We start from the raw sequence: 21,258 nt of genomic DNA, 5'->3' as shown, positions 1-21,258 counted from the left end.
CAAAATGAACAGAATTTGGAAATAAGGCTAGTGAATGTCAACCCTAATTAGGGGTTGTCATTAAAACAACAGTACCACAGATGAAAAATATGTATTGAAAGAGTTCAGTGATAAATGCTACCCAGGGGAAGCATATTCAGATACTATGATGTTTTGATGATAACATTTAGAGACAAATCTTAGAGAATAGCTGCTTTCAGAATAATTTTCTTGAAAATTAAGATAGTTTTATGAAAGTATTACTAATGCCACAACAAAAGATAACACAGAAGATAAAGGGGCTTCTTGCTATGACTAATTTATATACTAAGTGCTAAAACTAATTTCTAAGTTCCCATTTTTCTATTATTAATAAAATTAATATAGAAATATTCAGTGAGCAAGGACACAGTCACATTAGTTTAAAAGCATTTTATTTTACCTCACAATTCAGAGCAGGCTAAGCAATTAAATTAACAAAATATAAAAAGTTTCAGATGGCATTTTGTGTTGTTCTGTAAATGTATGCTTTTATAGTTTAGTTTATTTTCATGTTATTTGGAAGAAGAGTCATTGCTAAGATAATTGAATTACATGCTCTTGAATTCTGTGGCATATTCTTATCCTGATTTGTAATTGCAGATTTGTGTATATAGCTGAGGAATACTTTTGTGAAAACTGAACCTGAAATATCTACTTTGGTATCCTGGAGTAGCCGATAACCAAACTGTTTCCTCAAGCATCACATCTTCCTGAAAACTTTTCATGCACTGACAGGTTCTTCCATTCATTTCAACATTAATCTTCTTTCTCAAAGAGATGAGTAGAGATGAACACAGTCTTGGCAGTCCTTCGAGTGCTGACATTCTTGCTTATTTTTAACAAATACAGGTAAGCCCTTGTTCACCAATGTCAGTATTACAGACACATCAACCCAGAGGCTTCCCTTGTTAAAATATTTTTTATATATATTAATGGAGAATAGAGGTGGTCTGTAGAAATAAATTTTGCCTCTGGATTGCATCAAAGTATGATGTAAGATCAAAGTCAGATCAGAGCTAAGCTGAGAATCAGACTGAAACTTCATAAGAGGCTCACATGAAGTTTGAACCTCATGTGAAAAGAAATCCATTCCTCTGGTATTCAAGGATTTTTATTTTCAATATTATTTCTTTTACCTCTAAATTAAGTTAAAATAAAAACATTAAAAGCATATTTTTAGATGGGTTTTGATTGAATTTGTTTATCCTCATTAAAAAGGTGTAAATCTACTTTTAGCTTTAACTCGTTTCTTTGATATTTTCTTATTGAGGTGCATTTATGCCTATAAGTATAAAAGATAGTACTTACTTTTCATATTGATCCCAAAATTGTTCCTGTATAAATGAGAATTGCCTCACTCCATCAGCCTAATCTTAGAAACATTTTAAAATAAGTAGTATATAACATATAGGCTAAATCAACTACAAAAAATATTTTAAAGTTTTGTAACTGTTTAAAAGGCTCTACTAGGGAGTTTCATGGAATAAACATTCCAATGGTCTCCAAAAGAGAAGTAATAGGACTTCGTTGATCTAAATTCTTATGCTTTTAAAATATTTAGGAACAAACTTACATTGCTGGTGAAAGATAATCTAATACTATGGTCTTAGTTGTGACTTACAGACCATCTCTGTTAAAATGCATATATTTTTCCAAGTCTGAATTTCTCCACCCCAAAATCTCAGTGAGAGGAGTTTGTTTTGCTTATTTTGTGTATATTCCACACAATAAATTTAAAATATTTAAGTAATTAATGGAAAATGTACTTGTATCTCCTTTGGTGTTTGAGATGTAAATCCAGATACTAAAATCCAGTTGTGTGGATTCCTATTGACACCAATGAGACCTACAACTGCACCCAGGAGAGCTGATCTGGACTTTTGTGACACGAGGACAGAAATTGTATTTACATCTAGATGAATTCATGGGATCAGAATAGTTTGGGTTGGAAAGGACCTAAAAGATCATCTTGTTCCAACCCCCATGCCACGGGCAGGGACACCTTCCACTAGACCAGGTTGCTCAAAGCCCCACCTAGCCTGACCTTGAACACTTCCAGGGATGGGGCATCTATAACTTCTCTAGGCAACCTGTTCCAGGGCCAACACCCTCTCAGTAAAGAATTTCCTCCTAATATTTGATCTAAATCTTCCCACTTCTGGTTTAAATCCATTCCCCCTTGTCCTGTCACTATCTACCCATGTAAAAATTTGCTCTCCCTCTTTTTTATAAGCCTCTCTCACTGAGAGGTAGAGTATAACCTGCACAACATTCTCTGCTATCCATGTGGTTGTGGGGCACTCAGCTGTCCTTTGTGTTTCTGATTTCTCATCCTTGAGTTTTCACTTGCAGAAAGGAAAGAAGAAGCAAAGCAGCTTTTGTGTTATCATTGTATTTTCCAAGTGATGCAAACCAACTGTAGCACAGTGTTTAATACTCCAAAGTGTGCTGTGATGACATCCAGCAATATTGACTTCCAACTACCTTCACATTAATCAAGTGTGTCTGAGCCAGACCACTGATTAGTATGGGAAATAGTAAATAATAATCATCATCATGGTTGGGCTTCACAAACGAAGATTTGGGAAGGGCTCTATCCACATTTGTTACAGGCACGCTGGTGGCTAAAAAGGCCAATACGAGATAGACACGTCGGATTGCAAAAGGCACAGCAGAAAGACTCCTTAGATGGTATATTCTGCAAGGCACAATTCTTTCTGCGCTGTCTTTTCTCCTCAAGGGTGATCCTGCGTGCTTTCTCAAAGGAAGCAGCAGCGTTATAGATGGTGTGTCTCCAGGCCTCCTGATTGGAGGCCAGAGTAGACCAGTGATGATGATCAATATGGCCAAGGCTGAGATGTTGTTTCAGGGAGTCCTTGTATCTTCTCTTTGGGGCTCCTCTCATGTGGCAGCCAGTGGCAAGTTCACCATAGAGCAGGATCTTAGGGAGGCGGTGGTCCTTCATCCTTGAGACGTGTCCTGCCCAACGCAGCTGGGAAATAACAAATAATAATAAATACAATAAAAAAGCATGTTTGGGCTTGGCCCAGACACACAGTAAGAATATGACCCTAATTACTCATCAGCACTTTCACCTGCAACTTTATGCAAAAGGATTTGTGTTTTATTGGTGTAGTGGGTCTTCCAGGAAAGGAGAGAGGCACCTTGACAGCCAATGCAGGGGAGAGTCAGAGCTGGCCCCATCATGCAGCCTCCACTCAATGTAGAAAAAGAGGATTTCATTTTCTAGTGCCTGTCAACCCATCACAAATACAAATAGTGCCTTTAAGGATAAAAACACTGAATTATTTAAATGTAGTAAACTTGTTGCCAGCCATGCACATTAATTGCTTATCAATAATCGTCTGAGTTACATACATTATGTTTACAGGGGATAACTGGCAGCTGCCTCACCATCTCTGCTGGCATCTCCATCAGTTGTCTGTGAACTTTGTTCTGCAATTACTGATTTTCCAGGTGAGCTTATAAGCAACTGCAAGCCCAACAGTGATATCTCTGAGACATTCTCTTCTGTTAGTAAAGTCAGAAAGCAAATCACAAGGCTAAATATTCTTACAGTCAACTTGGGGGTTTTGCATCCTCTTTTACTAGAAATAAAAACTACTTGAATTTTAGGATGCTAAGATTAGAACTAGGGCATTGCTATTGATTGCATCTCTGAAATGGCAAATCATAGACAAAAAAAAAAATAAATGTTGGTGTCCAGACACAGATTTTCTCTCGTTTCTTTCTCTAAAAGTTTGAAAATCTATAAAATATCAGGTAAAGATCTTGCTATGATCCACTGTAATAAAAATGTTCAGAAAATTATGGACAAATTATGACCATTTTATATATATATTTTCTAAAAAATAAATCCTGTAGTATCTCTTGCATTTCTATGCTAATCTTGTTAGGTATACTTTTTGCGATTTCTGGGGGAAAAAATAAAAGAAAAATAATCAGGAAAAGCTGAGAGCATCATAGTAAGTATAGAAAGGGCAAAGCAATTTCTAAGAAATAAGAACTAGAGATAAAACTGGCAGGTTAATCTGCTTCACCCTTTTTCCTGTGCTAAAGGACAGTGGGAAGGGCTGTGGTGAGGAGAGTGAATAGAAAGGAACATTGAACAAATCAGGCAAAGGACTGCACATGCTGAGCACCTGGATCTCAGACAGATACAGATGCAAATAAATAATGCTGTGGCTCATTTACAGCCTTCCTAAGCACTAATTAACAAAATCTTAAAAGCAAATGAAGAAGAGTTTTGACATTTTTGATGCTTTCCCTTGTATTAAACTGGAAGAGTTCTTACAAATGCTGTATTTGATGAGGCAGGACCAGCATGTCTTTTGAGTTTACACTGTGGATGAGAAATAAACACCTGGCTTTCTTCTTATCTTTTTAGCATAAAATGATCAACACATCATTTAATACAAGTACAAATACATAATGAATATGAACTGAGGTTCCAGAGTGAGAAACTACTGTTTACAGCAAAACTGGAGTGATGACATGAGGTAACCTGGAAGCTTCAAATGATAACTTTACTGAGATAAAGAATGGATATAAACCATAACCTTTATAAAATCTTCTGTGTTTCACATCTTTTCATGTTAATTTTGGAGAAGGAAACTTACAAATTATAAGCAATAGTGGAGCTGAAGATAGCAATCTTTCAATAAGAAAAACAATAATTAAAATTTTAAAATACACTCTGTCAAGTTTCATATCCCTTCCCCTTTTACATCAATTCACAATGGCATGCATGATATTTAACAGGTGGTTAATATTTACGTAGTCTTGGCAAAACTGGATCCCAGGATGTATTTAACCAGAATGTATCAGTATCATTTATTCATCTGAATTAGTTTTTTTCCAAATTACTCTTACCAGACTGTGAATTCCTAAGGACAGGGGCTGTGGTTCCAGCTCCTCATTTACTTCTGCAAAACATAGAATAATATAGTCCACACACACACAGTTCTACTACATTTCCCTTCTATTTTCCCTTTTCAGAGGGCAACCAAGGTTTCCCTTTCCACTTGCTCTGGTTGAGCATGTGTTAGTTCCCTGGAGTTTAGAAAGTGAGTTCTGGTTTGCACTGGAGTTAGACAAAAGCCAGGCTCATTAATTCCTATAGCTGCTTGAGTGAATCATTTGTCATACACTAAGACAGTTCCTTGCATTGTTGTAAGACACATTTTAAATGTCTCATGTAACATTTTATTTTTTGTGTGAAATATTAAATTTCAGCAGATATACAGGATCTGCTCTAATTTAAATTCAAATGCTAGAAGAGGTTGGTGTGCTTACACAGACTCACGTCATGGAAAAAATATATATCAAACTGTGTAAGTAAATTACCTGTTTATTCTTGTGTTTTAAGATACATTGAATCACAAAGTTTTTAAAAAACCAGAACATACCGGTTTATTGGAACTGAAACTTTTTTCGTCCTTATACAGTCTTTCTCAGTCCTTTAACTGGGACAATTTTCACAAAAAAAAAAAAAAAAAATTGAATTACATAGTTCACAGTATAAAAACCTATCCATCACTTAAATTTTGATTTATTTGAAAACTTTCTGGAAATGTCAGAAAATCTGCCTTGATTCCCTTAGGTCAACTAATGTTACAACTACATGAAAGAGGATTTTTTCCCTATACCAAAGAATAAAAATAACCTTGATTTAATCACAGTGTTGAACAGGATTCTTTTTCGAAATGCCAATATTTTACCAGACTATCTTCCACTGAGGCAAATAAGCAACATGGAAAGTTTTTAAGAGGAAATTAATGGTACTATGAAAATACACATATCAGTATGGAGAACATGTATATTAGGGCAGGATAAGTTTCTCATTCCTTTCGCCCATGTAGTGTGTTTATTGTCCATGGAGGATAGGAAGTTAATTTCTTGCTGACTCCAGAGATTTTTCCCTTATAGTGAAAGTTTAAAATGTATCATGGGAACAAAAGTCCTAGACTTGAGAGTCTACATTTTACACAGTAAAATGGAGAATATTGTATACTTCCAGCTTGAGTCAGACAAATACTGATCAGGTTTTTCCCTGTATCTTTGCATCAGAGAAGATTTCCACCAGTACGACATGGAAATTGCTTGCACTAGGAATGTGCCTCAGCCTCAGAATTTCAGTACCCATGACAGATGGTAATGTTTGTAGAACTTCAACCAAAACTTTTTATTTTCTGTTTTTAGGATTCCGAAATTCAAGTGATTATAGTAGACAGACAACTGAATGATTATTTGACCAAGTTTTTATGCACCTGTTCTGCTTCACTTTAAAATTAAATGTATAGCTAAATCAAATGAGAAAATATGGGCTCAATTTTCATCATAACAGCATCAGTATTTATCTTTTCTGTGCATTTTATTTACTGAACTTGGTGAAGAATTACCATGTCATGGTTATTAGGTCACACAGACAATACTTTCCCAGTATCAATGACCAGCCCCAGGGCACTGTTTGATTTGTTTGCACAAATGTAATTCCTGTGTCCCTGTCATTCTCAGGATCTCTGTTGATGGTGAAAACCAAAACCCAGTGAAAGAGTGTTCCATGCCAATGGGTGGTCTTTGACAGTCAGTACTGCTTTTCTTTAGAACAATTCTCCTCCAAAACTCAGAAGGGAAACAGAAAAGAAAACAATTTGAGCAGAAACCAGGAGAGGAAACAGTCAGACTTCTGCCACCTACACACACATTAACGTTGTTACAACTTTCTCCTGACTCACCGATGATTGACACTTCTTATCTTATATTCTAGGATGCCTTTTTAGATGGAAATGCATGTCACAGAAGTTCTTGGAAACAGAGGCTCAACAGAAGTGCTGTTTTTATGTGTCTCTCCCTTAAGGACATCACTCAATGCCCACCTGATTATATTACACAGTACATAGCATGGAGTGTCCTTTCTTTCAGATGAATTGGTATTTTTGCCATTTACACATAATTGCATAGAAACACGTTCTTAACTTCAAAAAGAAAAAAAAATCATCTATCTACCTAGGACATTTACTACTACTTTGCACCCTCTTCACAAATTATCTGATAAAAAAAAAACAAGTTATGATAGATATGCCTTTCACCTTTTTGTCCAAGCAGTGTTCATTCATCCCTTTGCAATCTTCTAGCAGTCCCAAGGGTACAGGACAAGAAAATGAAGAATAGCAGCATGAATCACAGTGAATGTAATCTGAAAAAGACAGCAGTGCATGCTTAGGAAATTTCCTTTTGTTTCAAGCATCTGAACTTTATTTATCCACAAATACAAGATGATAGACTTCACACTTTCTTTCAAGGTCTTTTCCAAGGACAAAAGTAAAGGTTTGTGCCTTTAGAAAAAGGTTTGTAGTGATACCCCCTCCTATTTCTCGTGACTTTTCAGAGAATTTTTAAACCTGCCCAGCCAGGAACTGCTGTGCTGTACATTCACTGCCTAGACATTCTGCTTCTTTTTTGCATTTGATGCATCAGAGCTCTTCTAGGAAGAGTGAGTTGCCACATTACAATTTCTATGTTATTCATTTGGAGGTTTTTCCCTAGTTTTAAATTACCATTCCAGAATACTATTTTAGAAATAAAAGTAGGTTTGTGTGTTTGAAACCAGAGCATTCAGAACTTAAGACTTACTAATTTCTTAGAAGGAAGGATTATAAATTATCTAGTCAAGAATCTGTTTTTGAAATAATTCTTTTAACACTCATCTTGTTTGGTACCAAACTCATGACAAAAGAGGATCATGCAAAATGAGAGGGCTTAATTTTTGCAACTTAATGAAAGTGTATAATGTGAAGACAGAAATTTCGTGATTAGAGAGTGAATAATTTTCCATCTCAGACATTCCCATCCTTAAAAATAATTCATTGACCTATTTGCTATAAACCTCACCTCTAACAATTTCAAATTCATTTAGCATTGCATCCACTGTCTTTCTCTACAGAACCTCTATAGCTCTTTTCTCTCTGACCCATTTTTCTCTTTATCTAATGTAGTAAATAAATAAATAGTAAATAAGAACAGTAGACTTTATTTTCTTGTTGCCTCTTTTACCCCTTACTTCCATGTTGTGCTCTGTTCCTGGGAACAATGATCAATGGTAACTAAACAGGCTCTCCATTCAAACCCTAGCAATAAAGCTTTGTCTGCCAAACCCTAATTCATATAAATATCACCTCATCAATTACAAAGTTTTCAACTAAACCCCATAAATCCTCTTTGAGAAGTTGTCTACTCCTTGATGTAGGCAATGAATCTACACATGTGCCCATCGTGTTATGCAGCTCACTGCCATTCCCTAAGAAATCCAAGCAATGTATAACATGTGTGAGTGAGACACCATATTCATCTCAGCTGGCTGTAGGTACTTAGTTAGGAATTTGGATGCCTTATGTATATCCTGAAGTCAACAGGGAAAGATGGACATCCCTGGAAACAAATTAACAAATCAACTACAACTTGAATTGTCCTCTGGAGACTCATTCCTTATTCAGTGTCTAAATAAGGTGGTGTCTAAATAGGATGAGTCTGTGAGACTGTCTGATGTCCTGATTGGCAAGGTTATTGGGGAAATAAATAAATGAAAGACTAGAGTCTCTCTATCTCAGCTTCTGAATTGCCCTACTCTTTCTGAATGGGATGAGCAAACCCTCTGAGTCAGTCTTTGGGACTCAATGGAAACCCTGCTGACTAACTAAGCAAGATGCACTGTTTAACAAAAGGAAAAAAGATTGGCAAGAAATTAGCAGCTAATTCTTGTGAAAAATAATCTGCAAGGACATAAAAATCACTGAATCACTTATATAAATAATAGAGCTACATGATTTCACTATCGGACTGATGATTTCAGGTAGACAAATAGTTATTATACCTAGAAAATTCAATAAAGGGATAATATGTCTAATATATTTTGCATTCAAAATAAATTATATTTAATTGAAATGTTTCACCAGACTTTATCAGCTGCAGTCTATCCCAAACTAGACACAAAACATACCAGTCATGTCCCATTTATGTTAGAGCTACTTAAAGTTTTGCACATATACAGAATCGCAGAACTCTAAGCAAGTCCTGTTTCCTAGTCGGGGCTGATTCAGAACTGGATGTTCTTCTGCTCTGCTGCAGTGCAGCAGACATGACTATGTCTTGTTTAGGGCATATTTAACACACATGCACAATATTTAGTGTCTCAAAAATGAATGTATGGCTATTTGAGCAAACAAAATCCAAAGAAAAAGGTAAAGCTGGTCTTTTTTTAAAATAACTTCATTGTATTTGCAGAACTCATGCAAGATAAATTCAGCTGCCACCTCATCCTAGAAATCTGACCCTCTCACACAGCTCAGGCTCTGCTCATTCCTGAAGTCAAGAATATGACATTATGCAGAAGAGCCTGGACCAAAAAAAGTGCTTGTAAGTAGCAATATCATAGCACTCGACACAGAGTGTGATTTGGCTCTGAGCCCAAATTAGGATACATTTCTCAAGTGAGTTCCTAATTTCCCAGTAGAGACAAGTTTTTCGATTGTTGTTTTTTCTGCTCTGTTAAAGTGCAATTAGTTTAATTTAAAATCACAGTGGTTTCAGCAGAGAAGCAGCACCAATTCTTGTCATTCCCAACAGAGTTTGTTCTGCAAACATGTATTTGTTCTAGTGGTGGAAAATCAAATAGATTTCAGCCACAGAAGAGTGAAAAAGAAGACACTCAGCTATCAGTGACTCCTGATCAGAGTCAGGAGGACTCTGCTGCTATTGCCAAGCCAATGCTGGTGTGTGGCAGCAGGAACACTTTTCCTCCTCTGCTCTACTCAAGTTAAACAGATTAGTATAAACCAGCTATTTGACCCATAATGACGTAACCCAGAAGTCCAGCATTGACTCCAGCTGTATCCAGTTGTAGTTTCAACACCCTGCCTACAAAGGGACATCATTTTACAAGCTTAGGATGCTGTTTGTGCAAGGGCATGAGAGGTTGTATCATCCTTGTCATAGTTAGAACAGCTGGGACCAATTCATCACTGGATGGGTGTAACCCAAAACTGTGTATTCTATAGCCTTCCATGCCATTTCCCAGAAACTGTTATCAATAGACCATTTACACCCTCTGCCCAGAGCAGCCTGACTCCTCAGGCTATAAACTGGGTGTTAAGAGGTCTGCGAGATAGGAAGATGTTCCTGTCCTCACACCCTTTTATGGAATTCCCCACTCTGAGGGAAGGACTGAGCATTCCTGCCTGAACTGGAGAATATATAAACTTGGAGTTTTGGAACCTTTTTACCACTCGTGGGATCCAGAGGAAGACTGCAGCTCATCGCTCTCAACCGGACTGAGACCATCACCCTCAACCAGACTGCAATCACCACTTTTGACCAGACTGCAGCAGCTCTCCCACCAGCAGGTTTCTTCCCCTCTCCCTTTACTTTGGACTCAGGGGGGGCCCAAGGAACACCACTTTGTTCATGCCCCAGGGTGCTGGGTTATACATTTGGGTTTTGTGGGTTAAGACCAATTGTTTGTCTGTATAATCGTACTTATTGTATTATTTTATTAAATTGTTATTCTTACTTATAATCTCTCTTTTGAGTTGAGTTCATTTCCCCTGCTGGTTAACTTTTAAACCAGCACAATCCTGTCTGGACCCAGGGAAAGGTACAGTGCAAGTGTCCCTGGAGGCTTTGACTGATGGCTAAGAGCTAGAAGGCTGTGCTGTGTGCTCAAAAAATATAAATATAGTTTATACATTCATCAATAAAAAGATAAATTGTCCCAAGACCACAAAACTCTGTGTTGGTTTTATCCCAAACATCACTAGCTTTTGCAAAGGCACTTATAAAATCCAATGAGGGTGATGATGTGATTGAACTCAGACCAGAGAGTTTAATGGATGGAGTTGTGGTTTGGAACTAAAGCTTCACTTATGTGGAAGAGCTGAGCACACCTGAAAGCAATTAATTCTTCTGAACCAACTTTAATTTAATGTCAAAATAAACATGTACTTTGGTATTTACTATGACAACATTTAAGCAGGTCCTCAGTGGTGAGATAGCATTTACTGGCATCATAAAATGAAGTTTAATGATTCTCAGTGCTTTCAAGAAGTTGACTGGATCAGTTAAAAAAATTAATCTATTTGCAATACATATAACAATGAGATTTAAAAAATTATCTTTGTATCTTTATGAGCCATGTATAGTAAAGTAGAGGAGGGGGGAGGAATTCAAGGCTTTTCCTTGCTGGCACAGAAAGGAAGAGAGTGACCAGAAGCTTATTCTCTCTCCTCACAAATTCATTAATCTTCATTTGTAACTTCCTGTATGAGAAGGAAGATACATTTTTTTGGTGATGGAAAACTGTCTTTACCATGTTCCTGTGTATGAAGTGCTATGCTGCAGCTCACAGAAAAACTTCAATTCAAACATAATCCCTGTTGGAGTGGGTCCAGAGAAGGCCATGAAGATGATCAGAAGGCTGGAACACCTCTCCTAGGAAAACAGGCTGAGAGAGCTGGGGTGGTTCAGCATGAAGAGATGTCTCTAGGGAGACTTCATTGCATCCTTTCAATATGCAAAGGAGGCTTATAAGAAATACAGAGAGAGACTTTTTACCAGGGTCTGTAGTGACAGGACAAGAGGAAACATTTTTAAACTGAAAGAAGTTAGATTTACATTGGACATAAGGAAGATATTTTTTTTTTATGGTGGAGGTGTTGAAGCACTGGAACAGGTTGTCCAGAGAAGTTATGGATGCCCCATCCCTGGAAGTGTTCAAGGCCAACCTGGATGGGGCCTTGAGCAACCTGATCAGCTGAAAGATGTCCCATGGCAGGGGTGTTGGACTGGATGATCTTTAAAGGTCCTTTTTAATGCAGACCATTCTGTGATTCTATGAAAGATCACTAATGTTTATGAAAGCTATACTTCTGGCTTTAGTATACTTGGAGTGAAGCCTGTATGTGCACTCTGCATAATGACCTGGAAAAGTGCCACTGCCCTCCTGCAGGGACAGGGATTTGCTACACTCCCTCACACACTGCCCTCTGTACCCTCTATAGGGGAGGCATCTCAGCTAACAGGGAGAAGATACACTTCTTTAGTGGATGGAGTTTGTTCTCTACCCCTCATGGTAAAACCACACCTTGTAGAGAGAAGATACTGAAGAAAGGCAACAGATACTTCCAAGAACATCCAAGGACCTGGTGCTTCACCTCTATCCTAGAGATATTTCTTCAAAGTCCATGAGCAGCATCCATTGACATATTTTTGATGTTTGCAGAGGGATGAAGTCACTGTTAGGTGCCAAATATGACAGTGGGTTTTGGGTCTTTTTGCTGAGTGCTTCTTCCTTCTTCTTTCAATTTATGTCTCTAATGAATTCCCAACTGTAACAGTTCAAAACTTTCTCTGTTTCAAACAACACCTGGTTGGAATTTGACCTGTGATAACAACTTGTCTTTTAACCAGGCAGTGAAATGTGCAGCTCTCTGGACAACTGAATAAAAAATGCTGTATGTACAGTCTGGCAGCAGGGGTATAATGACCCCCTCCCAGATCCAGCAGCTGCAACTAAGAAAGAGATGCAGCTATCTCCCTCAGAGCACTTCTTTCACATTTACCAGGATAAGTATGCCAAGGAGCAGCAGTCATTGTATATACAAAATTTTTTGCATTTACAAAGGTATTTCGGTTACATTAACTAAATTAGAAAGTTTCCCTGCAGTCAGCTGAGGAAAGTGAGGCATTCCTGCCCTGATTCAGTTTTCAGACCAGTAAAAAAGGAGTAATGTAATTCCGCTTATCTTTTTGGCACCAGAAGAATAGTGATAAAAAGGCTGAGTCCAATGAAGTCAGTAGTGATCCTAGCAGCCATTTGGTCTATTGATTTTAAATGGGCTTAAAATATCTTTTAAAAGGGCCTTCTGGATCACTTATTAAGCAGAGCCAAACTGGAGAGGCCTGCCTGTACTATTACTTGCAGCAGTCTTGATGTCTAGTGCCAGGCATTTCAAGTCTTAGAGTTAAACAACATAATGTGTTCCTGAAATATGTCACAGAATTTATACAGGATGCCAAATAATCTGTGATCTTAAGCATCACCACATTACTACACTACTATTGCTTTGGTACATGGTAGCACTTTTTTCCAAAGACTCCAAAGAGCTCAGCTCAATTTGAATATTATTTGCAAAATCAATCTGATTTTTTGCAGAGTATACTTACTGAATCTCTGAATTTGAAGAAACAATCACTTTGTAAAATGAGAGTAGATTGTTTTTTGACTTTCAGTATTCAATTAACATATGGGTAGAGGGATTTTTGTACACTTGTTGATGCCATCAAATAGGTCTGAATTGCCCCATATTTCAAAAAGGTATTTGCATTTGCTCTTGACTTGGACTTGAATTCAGAATCAAGCTTCATCTAAATATCTTAACTCTTAAGTTTAGAAATGTTCAGTTAAACATTCTTCACTAACCAGTTTTGCTACTGCACATTAGTATTTTAGTATTTTGGGGAGTGATCGCAATCTGTAAGAAGAGTTTAGGAGAAGGAAGTCAGACTAATCCATATATGATCTTATAATCTACATGAGAGATTCCAGAAAATGTGCAGTGAAAGCATACAGTAACAAGGAATCTGTTGGTTAGATGCTTCAACAGATATGAAGATGTTTTTTGCCTGGCCTGAAGAGTGAGATTTCTGACTAATTACGAGGCAATGAAAAAAAAGATATATACCTTAATCATACTAGAAATAAGGTTAGACATCCGAAGAATCATTCTGAATCCAAGCAGTTCCTAGCTTAATCTGGAGTTCTCCAGCCCATAAGTACTCAACAGAAGTCCCCAAAACATATAAGAATATAATAACTTTGCTCAGAAGATGTAGGATCTGTCACTCACAGCTCCTAAGTCAGTCATCAGTGTTATTGGCCAATAAATCAGTCCAAGGTATTTGCCTGATTTTTATTTACTTTCCTTTCAAACTTGTCAGTAGTGAAACCACCTGAATGACGATGATTAATACTGTTTTATCTGAGTTCTGTCACATGCAGGCAACCTCAACACAGCCTACATCTGATTTCCTTACCATAGTGTTACCTGGAACCTTCCTTGGACCATGACTTCATCTCAGTGGCAATGTTCCTGGGAATTTAATACTTTGGGATTCCTAGATATGATGTGGATACTTAATAACAACATTAATAAGTGCTATATGAGAATTGCCTTAGTTCAGCCTCTCATCTTTCATGTCAGGAATAAAATGTTGTTGTAAAAAACTAAAAATTTGCAGATTCCATAGAAAAACTTAATTTCCATTAGTCATAAAATTAATTTATGTTCCCCAAATATGTTTGGGATTATTTAAATAGTAACCACGTTACAATCTTCAAACACTCAGAGGTTTCACTTTGAATTCTGAGATCAATAAAAATTACGATGTTTGGTGCCACTATAGCCCAGAAGCTTTTGAGACATAACAGTCATTAAAAAAGAAAGAAATTTACTGAAGGAAGTTTATTAATGCTGCCATATCTTACTAATGCAATTTGCTTATCAACTTCTCACCAAGCTTTTAATTTTCTAAAACAAACAAATATATCAACACCATTAATTTCGTTTTGGCCATTTTAAATGGCAAGATTAAAAGCCAGGCTCAAACAGAAATCATTTGCAACTTTAACTACAGAGAGTGTATCATTAGAGTGTCCTCTAGGCAAAAGAATCTGCCTTATATCAGCGTGATGTATGATGTTAAATCCTTGGATTTCAGTTCACGGAGGAAGGTATTTCTCACTGCAGTGATGGGCCCAGAGACAAATGGGAGTTCAGTATATGTTTCATTTTTAATTCTCCCTAGCAAGAATGTGAAAGAGATAAAATAAAACTCTATTATGACTGGTAGAGTGGGATCTTCATTTTAAATTACCCGTTAATACATTAACTGGAGGAGAAACAAGATAACTTGATGACTTCACGTAGAAGTACTTGTTACTGTCCAAAGCTTGTCTAACAGCTGCTAATTCTTATGTCACTGTTGTTCCTGGAATGACACTTAGTCACTGCTATCTGCTGCACATTGAAAATGCATGCTCTCTGAAGACAGCTTTGGCCCACAGGGGTTTTGTGTTTGGTTTGGGTTTTTTTCTTTTTAAATTTGTATTTTTTTCATCACTGGCTGTCTTTAAATGCCCGCCCCTGTATCCTCTGCATTGCAGAAAATTGCTGTAGATCTTATTGATTTTAACTGATGCTGGTGGATTGGTTTGCCTTAGTTCCCAGTATAAATTAGAGAAATGTCATCCGTTCCCTGCAAAATGTTTGTCATAACGTCTCTGCCTACAAAAATACAGAATGAGTAACTTTTATGTCAGCAGTAATATCAGAAAACACACTATTCTTCTTCTTATTGTATTTTTGCTGTTGCTTGTTGCCTCCATTTTTATTATTCTTCTTATCCAGTTTCACATGAAACAGTTTCTTAACATGATAAGCCGTGCCTAGCGATAAAGAATTCTGCATTTTAATTAGTTTTCTGTTTAAAATGTTAACATTTTCGGCCTTTTGGGGTGATCAGCCTAGTAATTCTCTTGGGGGTCTGCTGCAACAGTTCATATCTATTAGGAAAACCTCTGGTAACAGCTATATCTGTATCTTTTCAAAACCCAGTGAAATTAATTTGCAAGGTGGAGGCACTACATATACCTGTGTTGGACACCTGCTTTACCTTGAATTAAACTCAAAAGAACAGTTTCATTTATTCACAGTCTTCATTTTAGATGCCATTTATCCTTGAAGAAATGAGCAACGTGGGAAGCCTGATGTCTCTCAGCATGTGAGACCGAATCAGGCTGATCAGCCTAATTCTCTCCATAAGAGCAGACACATACATTTTAATTTTCTTTTCCAGTAGACCATGCAGAATGCATTATTTTTCTTCAGATACATCTAACTTTTAAGTGACCACAAAAATCTCTTCCACATCCAATGCAAGTACTACCTGACTCATGTCAGACATATGGGGCAGAACATAGGTTTCAAAGTCCACTTTAAGCAGCTGGCTAAACCTAATCACTCTGCTTTATTTTATTTTATTTTATTTTTCTTTACCCCAAAGTGCTAAAAAAAGTATCTCTGTACATGTCAAGCCACCCTATTGTGAGTAAGTGAGTATCAGCTCTGGCCCAAGGTCTCAGAACCAACAAGGTGTCTCTGGGATTTGATCTGCAAAGTTCCTCAGACCGTACTGGATGCTGACATAAGCAAACACCCTGTAGGACACGTTTGTGACAGTATTATCTACCTTTTACACTGCCATTTCTCTTTGGAGTGGGATGAATGCTCTTTTCAGACTTACAAGGCCAAATCTCCATCTCCTAACCCCAACTGGTAGCTATTCCTGAAGGCAGAATAAGGATGGAGGATGATATCTTACTGTTCCTCACTGAAACAATCTCACCATGGGAAACTCGCTCAAATTTCTCTAGAACACAGTGTCAAAAATGTTAAGTAAAATTATGTTTAGGGGATTCACTTGAGAGCAGAGACTTGTATCTTGGTTTACTACCAGAAAACTATGTGTGCATATTTTAACTAAATATAAATCAATTCTAGGAACAGGAACTAGACCCAAAATCATCAATGGGTCATTTTCAGCTGAGTGCCTACTAGTCAAATTATTTTAAAAATAAAAATAACCATTATAAATCTCTCCTTTCTGGCCCAGTGAGCTCTGAGAGACCTGTCTTCCTGCACATAAAAATGGGCTCCTCAAGGCTGGGAAACTCTCACTGTTACGGTATTTTCAAGTGAGATAAGAAAAGTTTAAGGCAAAGCAACAAATGGAAATGCTCTCATTATATCAGTTCTCTATTTATGTAGGTGTATATATGCAAAGGTATGTGGCACTGCATTCCAGTGTACATTTATTCAGCTGGGAGGAAGGTAAGAGTTGGTTTCTGGGATCCTGTCAATATACCACATCAGTGGTCATGAGTTACACCTTTCCTCCTTCAGCCCTGCTGACTACTTTGTATGAATAAACTATTTCCTGCACAGTTGCTTCCAGAAATTGTGAACACCTTTTCCAAGGCCGTGGAGCAAAAAGGACAAAGGTGCTGTGTAAATCCATGTGGAGACATCTGAGACCAAAAAAGAGGACCAAAACCTAAGAGATGCCCTTGTCATCAGCATTTTATCTCCAGCTCTAGGTGGTTTTGCTCAGCATCAAAACTGTTTTGGGTTTGCTCTGGTGGAACATTTGACAGGAAATTGGAGTTTCTCTGAAAGACTTAAAAACTCTTCTCTTGGAGGGAGTTTTAACATTTGACCAGGGTCTTTGCAAGTCCAGAAAAACAGTTTTGATGAAAGAATATGATGGTTTTCTGTAACAGCTATGTTGTAAAAACTTCTACCTATCTGTGTTAAATTTCTGCCATCATAATGAACAGGGGGAGAATGGATTTAGCAGCACCCAGTGTCCCTGCAGCACTGTGAGATTGCAGGAATTATTGCCAATTCAGTTGGGCAGCTTCTGGCAGTTGATTAGTTTGGTTAACATTTCCACAGTACTTACAGGAAAAAGGTAAGTCTGAATAAGCTGATTCATAAGCTTCAAGTCAGCCAGACTGACAGACACAATCACTTCATGTTTTCCTAGAGAAGGTCACCAAAGATATCAGGAAGCTTTCAATCTCACATGCTGTTTAATCCAAACGAAAACTATCACAAAATCACTTTCTAGGTGTAGGACACAGATCTGCTCAGAGAGAGTGATTAAAATAAAAACAAGTTTTTCTCCTGTTCTTTTTGTCTTTCTTACCCTTGTTTACAGGGTATTTGGCATGAGAAAGCTCCATGCAGTTTTAAGAAAGTCTCCTTGACAGCAACTTGAAGAATGATCTTGTGCCTGCTTCTCTAGAGAATCTTCCATCTTCTGCTGTGGCGGAATTGCTCCCACTGTGGTCTCTGCCTCTTCCTCTCTCAGCTCCAGAAGTTTCTCCCTTCCACAAACACTCAATATTTCCCCAGGAAAAGAAATCTCACCTGTCTAGGGAGCTCCTCCTGATGTCGAGAGCCACACAAAGGTGAGCCAGGGCTCTCCCCTGCTGCCCAGACACTGCCATGATACCAAAGCAGATCATAAACTATACCTAGGATAAAAGTCCAACAAGAAGTAAAATATTATCCACTGCTCTTGGGTTGAAATAGTGATGATACAGCAGCTTGAGTTAGCAATCTGTAATTGTCCCCTAGGGTTAAACTTGATCTTTTAAGACAATCTTAAAAGCAGCTAGTTGTTTACAATAAATAACAATTTACTATTATTTGGAGCCTGAGTTGAGGCCATTTCTCATTATATAATGTTGACATGCCCTTTATTTGCAGAGGTTTTACTTTTTGGCTGAAATGTGAAGTCAGCACACCTCCATTCCCTAATGCTGTTCAATTCCTTAGTTCATTCATTAATTCCTGAATGCTCAAGTGCTACTCCTTTAAAAGTAAGGGGTTTGCTGCAGTCTCCTGGCCAAGCACCAATCTGAGGCTTGGAAAATTTTTCCTGACTCAACTGGAGTTTCTTCTTGACACAAAGTGATTACTTGCTCTCTCCAACTGCTCCTGGGGCTCTCCCACTGAGGTTCCCAGTGAGCTGCTCTCCAGGGATGCTGGTAATTCCCCACATCAGTGTTAATTTACAACACTCTTGTGAGAATGTGTGTGTGTGTGTGTGTGTGTGTGTCTGCATCAGATATAACATCTAAAAGGTTGCCTTGGAGTAAGAGAGACCTGACAGAGCCAGTAAATCCTACTGCAAATTAGTTTTACAGGAGTAGAAGGAAAAAAACGGCTGTAAAATATACAGAAAGTTCCAAGGAAAAGTATTCAGTCCTCACACAATTACCTTTTGGCTGGCCTTTGCTAGATTTTGGTGAATGAATATTAATGAATCTCCAGCATAAAAGTAATTTAATGAGAAAAAACTTTAACACAGTATTTGAGCCACTAGAAAGCTAATTTCCAGTTACCTAATAAACCTATTTGCTAAATTTTAGAGTAAAACCACAAATGTACATTTAATGTTAACATACTATAGTGGGAATTTTGTTACATATCATGCTAAATTGGGAGCTTCAAATCGAAACAGACTTCTTTTAAGAAATATTCAAAATATTTCATTCAAACCCCAGTTAGACTTTCCTTTGATTTACAAATATTGTACCCTGCGATCTTTATAATTTCTAATATTAGTTTTCTTTCCTCATGCATAAAACCAAAATCATAGTACTCCCAAATAATTTTGCCCTCGAGGTATTATTAAATGACTTTGTACTACTGTTGTTTAAGTAATAATTTCTGTCATGTTTTCATTGTATATTCTTTATGTTTTAATTACAAGAAGAACTAAGATTTTACAGTTTCATCACAGCTAATGCTGTTTTGTTCTGTTACAAAATCAGTGGTAGTGAAGAGCAGTCTAGAAGGAAACATCAGTTATTCTGATTACAGAACTTCTGATCCAAAGTACACAGACTAAATTAATTGTGTCCTACTGACTTCAAGAGGCCTTGAGAAGCTAATCAATAGCATCAATCACAATTGGGAAGGAACAGCCAAATCAGTTGCTGAATCAAGAAATAGCATTTAAAACATGTTTAAATGGTTACAGAAAAGTCAAACAATGCCAAGGAATTTTGCAGATTAACATTTTGATAAGCTGTGTCCCTGTGCTAGCAAAACCATTCTGGTTGTTTTGTTTTGTTTATTTTAGAAAAAAAATCTTTAAAATTGGAATAAATATGCCTGTACTACATGGAGAAAGTGTAGGATTTAAAAGCCATTTTACAAGAAATCACTGTGTGTTTAAAAATAGCAGAAACACTGTAGTTGCAGAATGGTGGTACTGCAGACAAAATAACGATATATACTTACTGTACTGATAAGATCCTTTTTCAAGGCATTTGTTTGTGTATTCTCATATCCTCTCAGAACAACATTCATATTACTTTGCAGGATCAAAACCAAATTTATTCTTATCACGTAGATTGCATTAAAGTATTATAACTGAAAACAAAATCAGGATTTTTAATTTACCGTAAAATAACATGTAAGTCACTCGAACCTATATGAAATTGAAAAAAACCAATATTTTCTTCTTAAATTCAAGAATAGGCTATGACATAGGTGAAAGTTTTGGTAAAATAACCTGCTGGATGATACCAGTTACCATCATCGGCTAAACAGTGTTTTTTCTTATTATAAATATGTGGGTTCATGTGGCTGACTTCTGCAGATTGCAGATCTGTGAAGAGATGAATAATTGCAGAATATCCCTCTGTTTGTTGGGTTTCAGTGTTATGCAAATAATATTCCAAACAGTTGAAGCAGCTTCACATCTGCTCTCAGTCAGGACGCACAGCCTGACGGTCAGACAGAGACACTGCTCTCTTCAGCCAAATAGTACACTCACACAAAGCACACATTTTTCAGAAGTTTGTGCAAATATGTTAAGTCTTCCTCTTCAGAAAAGATTAGTAAGTGCCAGTATTTTAGAATCCTATTTGCCTGGTATCTATTTTGCCTTCCTTCCTTTTTCAGATTGCTTGTACAATTCCCAGATCTACATTGTATAACTTTATCATCTTGTTACTCATGATTTTCATACAATGTCACTACTCATGGCAGTAATCCTGTAGCTGATATGAGGAACAAGATAATAACACTGGGAATTCAGTAGCCTAAGAAAATTCAACTTAGAGTGGATCTTCTGAAAGTTCACCTTGCTGTGGGTTCCTGAGATAATGTTATGTAAAGGTTATCAGTAAAAAGTGATGTTTGAAATTATTTTTTCTTATGTTTCTCCACAAGGAAGGATGATCATCATTCAGAACAAGGCCTTGGAAGGTGCCCAATACTGCCAGGGCAAAGTCCATAATTATCCATCTTAGCATGCTTCCATGAGCATGCCATGCTCCATGAGACACTGAGGACATCAGTACAGATAACCCCTGTCAATGATTTGGAGATCATTAAATGGGCATCATGAGTTCCTTGTCTTTATAGAAGAGCACATTTTCTGCTGAAGTGTCTTAGATTATTAGATTCAGGAAATTAGCACAAATATATGCTCTATCTGACAAATAAATGAGAAAATAAATAAAATGATCCATGTCCCCCACTTTCAAAGGAAGGATCCAGACTCTGAAAGTGCTTATAAAGA

The 21,258-nt window shown here is 37.2% G+C and overlaps 1 long non-coding RNA gene across 1 annotated transcript; it reads right to left on the bottom strand.

Moving 5' to 3' along the window:
• Positions 1 to 396: 396 nt before the first annotated feature.
• On the bottom strand, positions 397 to 18,176 carry LOC127466953 (uncharacterized). Its single transcript, XR_007902896.1, has 4 exons — positions 18,087 to 18,176; positions 7,134 to 7,240; positions 4,915 to 4,967; positions 397 to 3,013 (listed from the first exon to the last, which is right to left on the bottom strand). It is a non-coding gene; the product is annotated as an uncharacterized LOC127466953 (long non-coding RNA).
• Positions 18,177 to 21,258: the final 3,082 nt, after the last annotated feature.

This window comes from Manacus candei, unplaced genomic scaffold (assembly GCF_025592945.1).
Source record: "Manacus candei isolate 608988 ecotype Guabito, Panama unplaced genomic scaffold, ASM2559294v1 h1tg000011l, whole genome shotgun sequence".
In the NCBI taxonomy this organism is placed as follows: Eukaryota; Metazoa; Chordata; class Aves; order Passeriformes; family Pipridae; genus Manacus; species Manacus candei.
The sequence above is the reverse complement of the archived record's forward strand: the minus strand, read 5'-3'. Positions and strand labels throughout refer to the sequence as shown.